The 10,066-nt window shown below is 33.9% G+C and overlaps 1 long non-coding RNA gene and 1 pseudogene across 3 annotated transcripts; both read left to right on the forward strand.

The window, feature by feature from the left end:
- Positions 1-1,266: 1,266 nt before the first annotated feature.
- LOC118058274 (uncharacterized) lies at positions 1,267-3,441 on the forward strand. Of its 3 annotated transcripts, none has more exons than XR_012168427.1 (3): positions 1,267-1,404; positions 1,530-1,649; positions 3,115-3,441. It is a non-coding gene; the product is annotated as an uncharacterized lncRNA (long non-coding RNA). The 3 variants fall into 3 exon arrangements; XR_004689138.1 differs by having other exon boundaries at positions 1,284-1,390; XR_004689137.2 differs by having other exon boundaries at positions 1,305-1,433.
- A 2,706-nt stretch (positions 3,442-6,147) lies between these two features.
- Positions 6,148-9,722, forward strand: LOC118058278 (serine/threonine-protein kinase D6PK-like; annotated as a pseudogene).
- The last annotated feature ends 344 nt before the right edge of the window (positions 9,723-10,066 follow it).

Here is a 10,066-nt window from a genome sequence, read left to right on the forward strand (position 1 = left end):
CTTCATTGAATCTTTACAAAACATTATCTAGGGTTTTTAAAAAATATTTAGATTTTTGTAAGAGATTGAATTGGATGCAATTTAACCTAAATATCATGCCTAAAATCCAAAGAATGTGTAATTTTTAAATTAAATTGATTTAGGTAAAAAATTTTATTTCCCATATAATACTTAATTGGTTTTAGTACAAGTTTAATAAGGTTAATAATCCTTCATTTAAGAAATAAATAAATATGAGAGGCATTGTTTATACCTGAAATAAACATACATGTATCAAGTATAAAGAACAATGATTGTTCATCACAAAATAAGACAAGAAAGTTAAAATCATTTATGATTTAAAAGAATCAACTAAGTTGGAGGAATTCTTAAACGACCAGGAGTGTTGAAGAAGCAATGAACTAGTCAATCAAGGGACCAAAAATCATTATTGCTTATAAGAAAGTAATAATAATAAAAAATAAGTAGAGTTTGAAAATGCACATAACTAGAGAGATATCATTCTATTAAGAATGAGAATCATTAATGAAATAACCAATCAAATGCAAGAGATTAGACTAAGATTCAAGTGTTATTCAATAAAAGAGAGATTTGTCTTGTATTAGCATTTAATAATCTTTTTTATGTGATACAATTTATATGTATATGTGTAGAAATATTTATGTAAATAGAATTCAAACTCTATAATAATATAAAAAGAGTTTTATTATGTAAATTATAGTCCGCCTCACATATTTAATTGCTTGTAAATTTATTTGTCATTTTTTTTTTCTTGGAAGGTTTTTTTTTTTTTTTCCTTATTGGTTTATTTAATTTCATGCACTTTAAATTGTGCAATCTTCTTTTCTCTTGAAACTTATGTTTAAATTTATATGACTGTCTTTTTAGAATAGATTACTAGAGAAATCAAGGTTTAACATTAGAGATAATTGTTACTCGTAAGCTCATTTGACATTCTAGTAGTTGTTATTTTTTAAAGTATTTTTTTGTTTGGAAATATATTAAAATAATATATTTTTTTTATTTTTTAAAATTTATTTTTGATATTGACATACACAATGATCTAAAAATATTTAAAAAAGGATTTTAAAAATCAAAAATTAAAATTTTATAAAAATATTTTTCAATTAAAAAAACAAATAATCGATATAGATTGAATGACCAAGTTTTAGAATTTTGTTTATCAAAATTAAAGTATCTACCATCCTAAAATTAGCACCTCTTTTTTTGTTTCATTTTTTTTTAGTATTTTCTTCTTAATTGTTAAAAAGAAAAGATCTTTATATATTTTGTGGCTTTCCTTTTTCCACTCTTCAACTCTCAATTACAGACACGCAAAAGAAAGAAAGTAGACGCAGCAGAAGCATGACAATGGCGTCTTGGAATGTAGGTGCGTATCAGAAGGTGTGACAATCAATCAACAATTCACGGAGGTTTTCTTTTAATTGATTCGTAATTGATCTATTCATGTTTTCTCACATATCATCATTTTTCAGTAATTGCTCTTTAACTCTATAATTTGGCAGCAGACACCAGCACTTGATGTAACATGCAGAAAGAAAGAAAGAGACAGAGATCGTTCCCACCCTTATAAAGTCATTGAAATTACACCTCCTCCAAAGAATCTTGGTATCCGTTGCTTTCCCCCCGTAAGTTTTTCTTTTTCTTCTTTTGTTTCTTCAAACATCGAACACAGAACACTCGTGTTTTGGGAGATCTTTGATAACCATGGGGTTGTTTGCTACTTATTTTAAGGGTTTCCTTTTCTTTTCTTTTTTTCTGAGTGGATATTAGGAAAGTGCAATGCAGTTGAGAATTACCATGCGGTGCTTTGGGTATGTATGGAAATGGAAAAGTTGTTTCCGTAGATGTGAGATTTCGGCTGTGATTTGCAGCTGCTTTGGTTTAAAAAATAAATCAAAGCTAAAATGATACTGAACTAATTAATATGTCTGTTCCTTTAGAAAGAGCACTCCGGGTGTCAAGGCAAAAGGCAACAATCCTTTCTGTTCTGTCTTATTTTATATCTTATGAGCTAATGATATGAATAACTGAGAGAGAACACAAACAAATTAATGAATGCGGACATAGTTTAGCAATATGAAAGATGCATGCTGTGCTTAAATTAAATGATGTCAAAGGAGGAGCAAAGTTAAATAATAAAGGGGAGGACAGAAATTGAATGGAGTGCTATGTCACCTATTTACAGCTTCCTCAATAAACTGAATGAATGTGGGCAATAGCACATCAGAAGTTTGATTTTCTTATTGGAGAACTGAAAGGTACACTGCACTTGGTGCTTGCCTAATTCTTCACAGAGAGAAGGTTTGGTGGTGATCACTTGGTGGAATGGGAAGAGGTTCTCTTGTTTGTCCTAGGATCCTCACTCCAGTCCTCTACGCTCCTTTTCCAGCTCTATGGCTCCCCTGGTGTAACTTGCTTGTAATCAAATTATTGTAAGAAATCTCCAAAAGTGACCTTATAATGACACAGATTAGAGAACTCGACATAAATAAGAGAATTCAACATAAAGTTTGAATGGATATATTCATAAATACATACATAGAAGGCTACTGCAAAGAAAAATTCGAGGTCGCCGTCACAACATAGATAAAGGTACAAATCCTCGAGATTCCTTTCCCCTGCTTGCTGATACCAGAGCTACTTTAAAGGATAAAAGAAGAGGAAGAAATATCAGCTTTTATATTGTCTAAATGCTGTCTAGGCTGCCACTACTCCACAAATGGGGGTTCCCCAAAAGGAATTGGGGAAATTAGGGTATTCTTGCAGCATCATAATTCCATGTTTTGTGTATCCTCTGATTTGGGAAAAGACTGGTGGCTATAGTATGGGGTCAAATTATGAAACACTGAGCTGTTTTCCTTGCGTTTATGAGTTGTAAATGTCAGATGTTCCTGTATGATTTCTAATAGAAGAAACCAAAATTCAAACCCTTCTTTTGTGGTCGGTGTGCTAGAAACAGAAAATTCAGTGATCTGTCTGTCCTTGGTCATCTTTCTCATGTTTGTATCTTTGTTCATCGGATGAATTTGATGTTACTATTGTGCATCGACATTATTTTCTTGTTCATTTAAGTTGTTCCTGGTGTAGCAGAACCTGCAATGTGGAGAAAGCGTGACAATTGAAGGGCAAGCATATACCATTTCATCTGTAACTCATCGATACCAGCTTCGAAGGGGGAAGTACGAACCTAGCGAGAAGAGACTTGATGTTTTGTCGACAGGGAGATACATCTTGAACTTATATTTAGAGAACTTGCTAGAACAATCTTGATATTTTATGTTGTTAATCTCACAATCATTTGTCTCCTGAAAATGCATGAGCTTTACAGGAGAATGAATCTCCTGCTGTGTTATTACAATTACTAGTTTTGTGGAGTCCAGGCGTCAGCATAATGGTTAAAGTTTTGAAGTTTCTGTATACTTTGCTGCGGAACAAACTTAACAGCGTGTCCTTGTGAAAATTCCTAATAATACTCTTGTTAAAAAAGAAAAAAAGGTCTCATGAAAGACCAGAAGGTTGCTTGTGCTATGTCCCGGGAAATTCTGTTGTTAAAGAGCAGGATATAGCTATAAAAAGACATCATTACCGTTTAAAGTAGTTGATCAAAGTACATTATTAAGATGTATTTAACATGGCAAAACAATGCAAAAGAGCTTATAATTTATGTACAAGAGTTGCAACAACCAAGCAGAAGAGTAAAAGACTGTCTCAAGATCAATAATTCCAAGTCATACAAAGCAACAAAGGTTGAACCAAAAGAACAAATGAAAGTGTTAAGAGGGCTGGCCAACTTTTTCTGCAGATGTGGGGTCTCATCCTGCGACCCTCATCTTCAAGCAATGCATCCAAAAAGGGTTCAAAGTAAGTGATCCTGTAACAAAGAAATGATGCCAACAAACATGAGAAAGAGATGCCTAAGCTATTCCTAATGAAGTGGATGATTGCACCATGTATAAAATGACTGCAGCAATGGTTTGTGAAAGGCCCAAGAATGTTTGTGCACAGCAGAAGCACAGAGTGGCATTGTCAGTGTTATTAAAACTTTCCTATGATTCGTTGAATGTCAGCTTTTCATTAGCTTTTTTGTTTAGATGACATGTTAACTTCATGATCACATCTACGAAATAATTGATAAAAGGCCTAACATTTCAGACTTCAAACAACCGAAAGATCTTCAACCATGGAGTCTAGTTTGGCAATTCAACATCATCATCTAATATTAAACAGAAATTTTAAAATACGTGGAGAAAGTACCGTAAATTGCTACAGTCTAGTTTGGCTTCGTCTGCTGCTTATTTCTCTGCTTTGGATCAACGGCTTTACTGCCAACTAAGTATTTTTTTCAACGCTTCAGCTCATCATTTGGTGTTCAACAAGAAATTCTCTGACCCATAAAATGATTGAGAAATTAAACAAAACAAAAATATTTCAGCTTCGATTTGAAGTCTACAAATCTGCACTCAATATATGTTTGCAACATCTTCGATGACATTGCGACTGAAGCATATATTGACCTGACTAGCCCCATTGAAGTTGCTGACACGACAGGGCCAATAGCCAATACTGATGCTGGAAGCTCCATATCTGTCACCCCTCCAACTCCGAACCTTGCAGATGCGTTGAGTGTCAGCCAGTCTCAAATTCAGACTCCAGCTTCACAGCAGTACACGTACACCTCTCAGCAAAAAAAAACATGTCCCATGACAGCTGCCATCCCCAATCCAAAAGGGTATTAATATTCTTCATTGATGGTGGCCACATGACAGGTTTGTTTCGCTTGCTCACACATAGACAATATTCCATGCATTTCTCATCCTACGAGATGCTGCTTCAACCATGTCAAAGTTTTATTTGTTATTTTAAGTCCCTAAACTCCATTTTTCTCCTATTAACTTTCAAATTGACTCTAAAAAACTAATTTTCCTTACAATTATGTTCTCAACAAATTAAATTAAGCCATATAAAATCCTCATGGAGTCCTTACTCATCTAGATTTGCATTTCCTTACATCAAATAAAAATATTTTCACTGAATGGATCTTTTGTAAATCAGAATTGGTTGGTCAATTTTGTCAATCTTAGACATTCTAGTCCTTTAACTTTTTCACTTGTTATTTTGGTTTTTTACCACCAACTTGGACAATCTTCTAGGATTTTTTCATGTGCATCTTCTTGTATTTTTGGATTTTCTTTTTTTTTCTTGATTTTTTATGGGGTTTAAAATGAGTAACAACAATGAAATCGAGATATACTCATAGAAAGGAAATAAAAAATATTGTGAAGTCCATTTTTCAATCAACATAATATTAAAGGATAAAATTAAAAAATATATGTATCAATTAAGAAAAAGGACAAAAAAACCAAGTCAACCCACCAAACCTACGACCTAGGTTATGAGATCGGAATAACTTTATAGAAAAAAATTAAATTTAATTATGAAACAAAATCCTAAATAAAGCTAATATTAAAGGATGAAATTAAAATTAAAAAAAAACTATAAAAAAAACCGAAGCAATGTTTTAGTGAATAATGTTTTACAATGAGATGAACAACGAATTCACCTTCTCTTTTAGTTCCCTGGTTATGATAGCAAGAAAACTTTATAAAAAGCAAATCGAGATAATTTTCGAAGTCTAGTTTTTAATTAACTCAATGTTAAAGGAAATTGTTTTTTAAAAAAATAAATAAAAAATAGGACAAAGAAATCAAGGCAACTAAAATTAACTCTTAATCCTCATCATAAGATTGATATAATCTTATATAAAACAAATTAAAATAAATTATGAATTCTAATCCATAAGCAAACTCAATCAATGATGAAATTGAAACTAAATTCATCTCTTTTTGGTTAATGATTAACAATATAATAAAGTTTGTAAAAAAATAAAGTGTTAAATTTATTATACTTGGATCTTTTAATAGACATTTAAATTGGTGCTGTTAAAAAAGAAAAATAGAACACTTATTTATAGTTAGCAGCAATAAGTGATGGGAAAACTCCACGCATAATGAGTGAAGTGAGCGTTTTGTTTTTTTTTTTTAAAAAAAAAAAGAAAAAAAGAAAAATTATAAGCGAAGCACAAGTCTTTGTTTTCTTGCGGTTTCAAATCTGTAATCCTTCCCTCCCTTCCTCCCTGTTTCACCACTCCATAAAACGACGAAAACAATAACAGAAACAGCTTTCCACAAGCAATAGAAGAGTGAAAAAATCATTTATCGTTATTCATCCTTTCTCTTTCTCTCTTTCTTGTTTGGATCGGATCGGATCTGAAGTACTTCTTCAGAGAAACAGAAAGGCGCGCGCGCAGCGAGAGAGATAATTTACTCTCTTGTGAGCTGTTTCAGTCCTTTTAGGGTCTCTTTCTTTTATCTTTTCTTTTGTGTTGTTTGTAACAATCGTGCAAGATTGCTCTCTCTGCATTGCCTTCTCTCTTCTTTAATCAGGTGTCTACTCTTTCAATTTCTTTTGCCTACCTGTTTTAGTCCCTTAATTCATGTGTTATGTTATTTTGCTTTTCAAAGAAGCAATCTTTTTATTTCTTGAACAAGCCAATTTTCTTGTGCTGCAGTTAAACGTTTAGTTTCTCGATTTTTAGCATCTGGGTTTTTGATTGAAGAAAGCAATGTCAGGTTTTTGTCTTTTTATTAATTTAGAAATCTTAGTGCTTGCAATGCTCAGGTTTATGTCTTTTTATTAATTTAGAAATCTTAGTGCTTGCAATGCTCAAAAGGGTTGATTTTGACATTCATCTGACTGTAGCTGACGGTAAAATATCTTGTTCTCTCCGTTAAATCTCTGCAGAGATTTTGTGTTAATGAATCAAAATAATCAACTGCTATTTTCTTGTTCTAACTTGCATTGCACTCTGTTGTTACTATTTGTAATAGCATAGTTATTGTAGCAGATTTTTTCTTTAATATAAAAGCAATTTAATTCCAAGATTCTGTCATTTAATGGCTTGCTTATCATGCATACCCACATCGCTTTGCTTTTTTGGGTTTTGGTGTGATAGTGCTGTTGTTGAGGTATTCCATGGAGTAGGCAGCCAACCGAATTCCACATCTGAGATGTCTTGCCCTTCTCGGCCTCCAGTTCTGACACAATCTAGAAATGAAGGGACTTCTTTCAGTGCATTCTATACAAGTTCCCACTGTCATGGCATGCATACCATCCACCATTCAATGGCTCTGTAATCTATCTGAAGAATTCCGACAAAACAGTGCATGATAGTATCCAGCATGAAGAATTACCTGATACGGAAAAATATTTCTACGGTCCTCATAAGGGCCAATCAGAGTTTGTGAGCTCACCTGACGTTGTTTGTAAATCAGCAGAAATCTCTCCTGAGAATAATATTTCAGTGGTGGAGAACATTTCCCGCATCAAACATCCCATGGATGATCCAAAAAGCTCTAATTCAAGTGGCTCACTTGAATGTGAAAGTGTTGTCTCTGGTCCATCTGAAGCAGATGCTGGGCAGCTTAACAACCTCATAGCATCTCACTCTGCTTTAAGCTTCAGTCCAAGTTCTTCAAACAGCATCTATACTGCCACTCTCTATGCTGAAGGCAAGCAAAGTTTCACCAGCACATAAGTAAGTGAAGAAGCAAGCATTGTTCAGAAGTCTGTTGAGAGTGGTAAAGTAATTCCTATGATAATGAGAGCAGGAAAATGAACCTCTATAGAGGCAGCACTGATAGTGATGTTAGTGATGAAAACAGTTCCAGTAGTTTAAGCAACGCATTATAGAAGTCACAAGGCAAAATATAAGATGGGAGGCAATTCAAGTTGTCCGATCTCATTTAGGAGCATTGGGATTCAATCACTTTAAATTGTTGAAGAGACTGGGAGGTGGAGATATAGGGAGTGTTTATTTATCAGAGTTGAGTGGTACTCGAACTTGTTTTGCAATGAAAGTTATGGACAAAGCAGCTCTAGCAGCACGGAAGAAGCTTTTAAGGGCTCAGACAGAACGAGAGATCCCTCAATCTCTGGATCATCCATTTTTACCCACCCTGTATACACGTTTTGAAACAGAAAAGTTCTCTGGCTTGTTAATGGAGTTCTGCCCTGGTGGGGACTTGCATGCATTAAGGCAACGACAACCTGGGAAGTACTTTCCAGAGCATGCTGCCAGGTTAGGAATTTTTCTCTTATTTTTTAGAGCTCTTCATCACATTTATATATTTGTAATTTGTAACCAACTGCTTGCTTTATAACTCTTGCAATTAAATCTATATAGCTTATAGCTGTTAATTTTTGGTGTCTTTGGACATCACCAGAAACCTATGAAAGTTCGGTTGGGGCCCTTTTTAAAGAGACTTGACAAACTTTCCATCGAACCAGATTTGAACTACCATGATTTTGTTCTCACTCTCCTCAACTGTATGTAAATAGAACTTTCTTTACTGCTGATCCTTTTCGGTATGGGATGCTTTTTCATGTCGAGAATATTCCTTTATTTTTTCTATTGTGGAAGAAAGTATATGAGATGCAAGGCGAAGCTAGGCTGTTGCCACTCTCCATCTTGATAATTTAAAAGCTTTGTGTCAAATATGTTACATGAAAATATGAAATATCACAACTGCTAAGATACTCAATCCATGTTGTGATAGTATTTCATTTTTGTACAGAGTTTTTCCAGTTTCATCAATGCTCCAAGGATCTCATATCTTAAGTTTGGTTTTTTTTTTTTATCAGGAATACATCTCCATATTTTCTAATTGAGTGGCTTTTTTCTCGATTTAATCTTTCCATGATGTGAGATTGAGCAACGATTCATATGAGCTCCTTTGGTTGTTTGCATGAATTTGTAATTGCATGCTCTCTTTCCTGAGGACATCTTTGGCACCAATCTGAAATCTGCTTTCCTGACCTCCTCCTTGACGATTTAAACAAGAATATAAGTTCTTATTTTGTCCTTTTCCTTTCGACTCTCTTCTGCGTCAAGTTTTGTATTTGTAATCATCTATGATGTGGCTTAATTCTTGCTATTGCGTCATTTGACTAACTTTAGCAAGGATGTTATTTGCTATCTTTATGCAGGTTTTATGTTGCAGAAGTTCTCCTTGCTTTGGAATACTTGCACATGCTTGGGATCATTTACAGAGACCTCAAACCAGATTGCATCCAACCAGCATGTTTTGTACCACGCTTCTTGTCAGCTAAGGCCAAGAAAGGTAAAAAGAGCAAGCCAGAGAATGAGATGAATCATCATCAAGTATGCCTTCTACCTGAGCTCATTGCTGAACCCACAAATGCTCGATCAATGTCTTTTGTGGACCTGAAATAATTAAAGGCGAAGGCCATGGAAGTGCGGTAGATTGGTGGGCTTTTGGGATCTTTCTCTATGAGCTTTTGTTTGGTAAAACTCCCTTCAAAGGAGCAGGAAATCGAGCTACTTTATTTTTTAATGTGGTTGGCCAGCCATTAAGATTTCCAGAATCGCCTACTCTGAGCTTCGCAGCTAGGGACTTGATCAGAGGTTTACTCGTGAAGGAGCCGCAGCGTCGTCTTGCTTATTGACGGGGAGCCACTGAAATAAAACAGCATCCATTCTTTCAGAGCATCAAGTGGGCACTCATTCGTTGTACAAACCCCCCGGAGGTGCCAAAGCAAGCAATAATGGAATTTCTCATGAGAGCTGATGCTCCAAAAGCGCCTACAGCTGCAAATGTATTGTTGGTGTAATTTGTAAGAAAAAAAAAAAAAAAAAAAGATATATATTTTATATTAAAAAGAAATACTGTTTTTAAGTGTGGATTTATATTGTGTAGTAAATTAAATCATGGTAGACAAACTCTTTTATTTGGCTTTTAATATTATTATACTGATATTTATAATATCAAAAAATATCATTTAGAACTTGAAATTTAATATGAACAGTTATATTGTTTGATGAGTACTCGTATTATTTTATCACAAATCATATTGTTTTATTGTTATGTTTTCAAGTCTATAAAAGCATGTAATTATACAAAAAAGAAATATAATAAACACATATATTATTTTCTTGGTTTTATCTTCTTATTTTTTTAGAGGT

This window comes from Populus alba, chromosome 17 (assembly GCF_005239225.2).
Source record: "Populus alba chromosome 17, ASM523922v2, whole genome shotgun sequence".
In the NCBI taxonomy this organism is placed as follows: Eukaryota; Viridiplantae; Streptophyta; class Magnoliopsida; order Malpighiales; family Salicaceae; genus Populus; species Populus alba.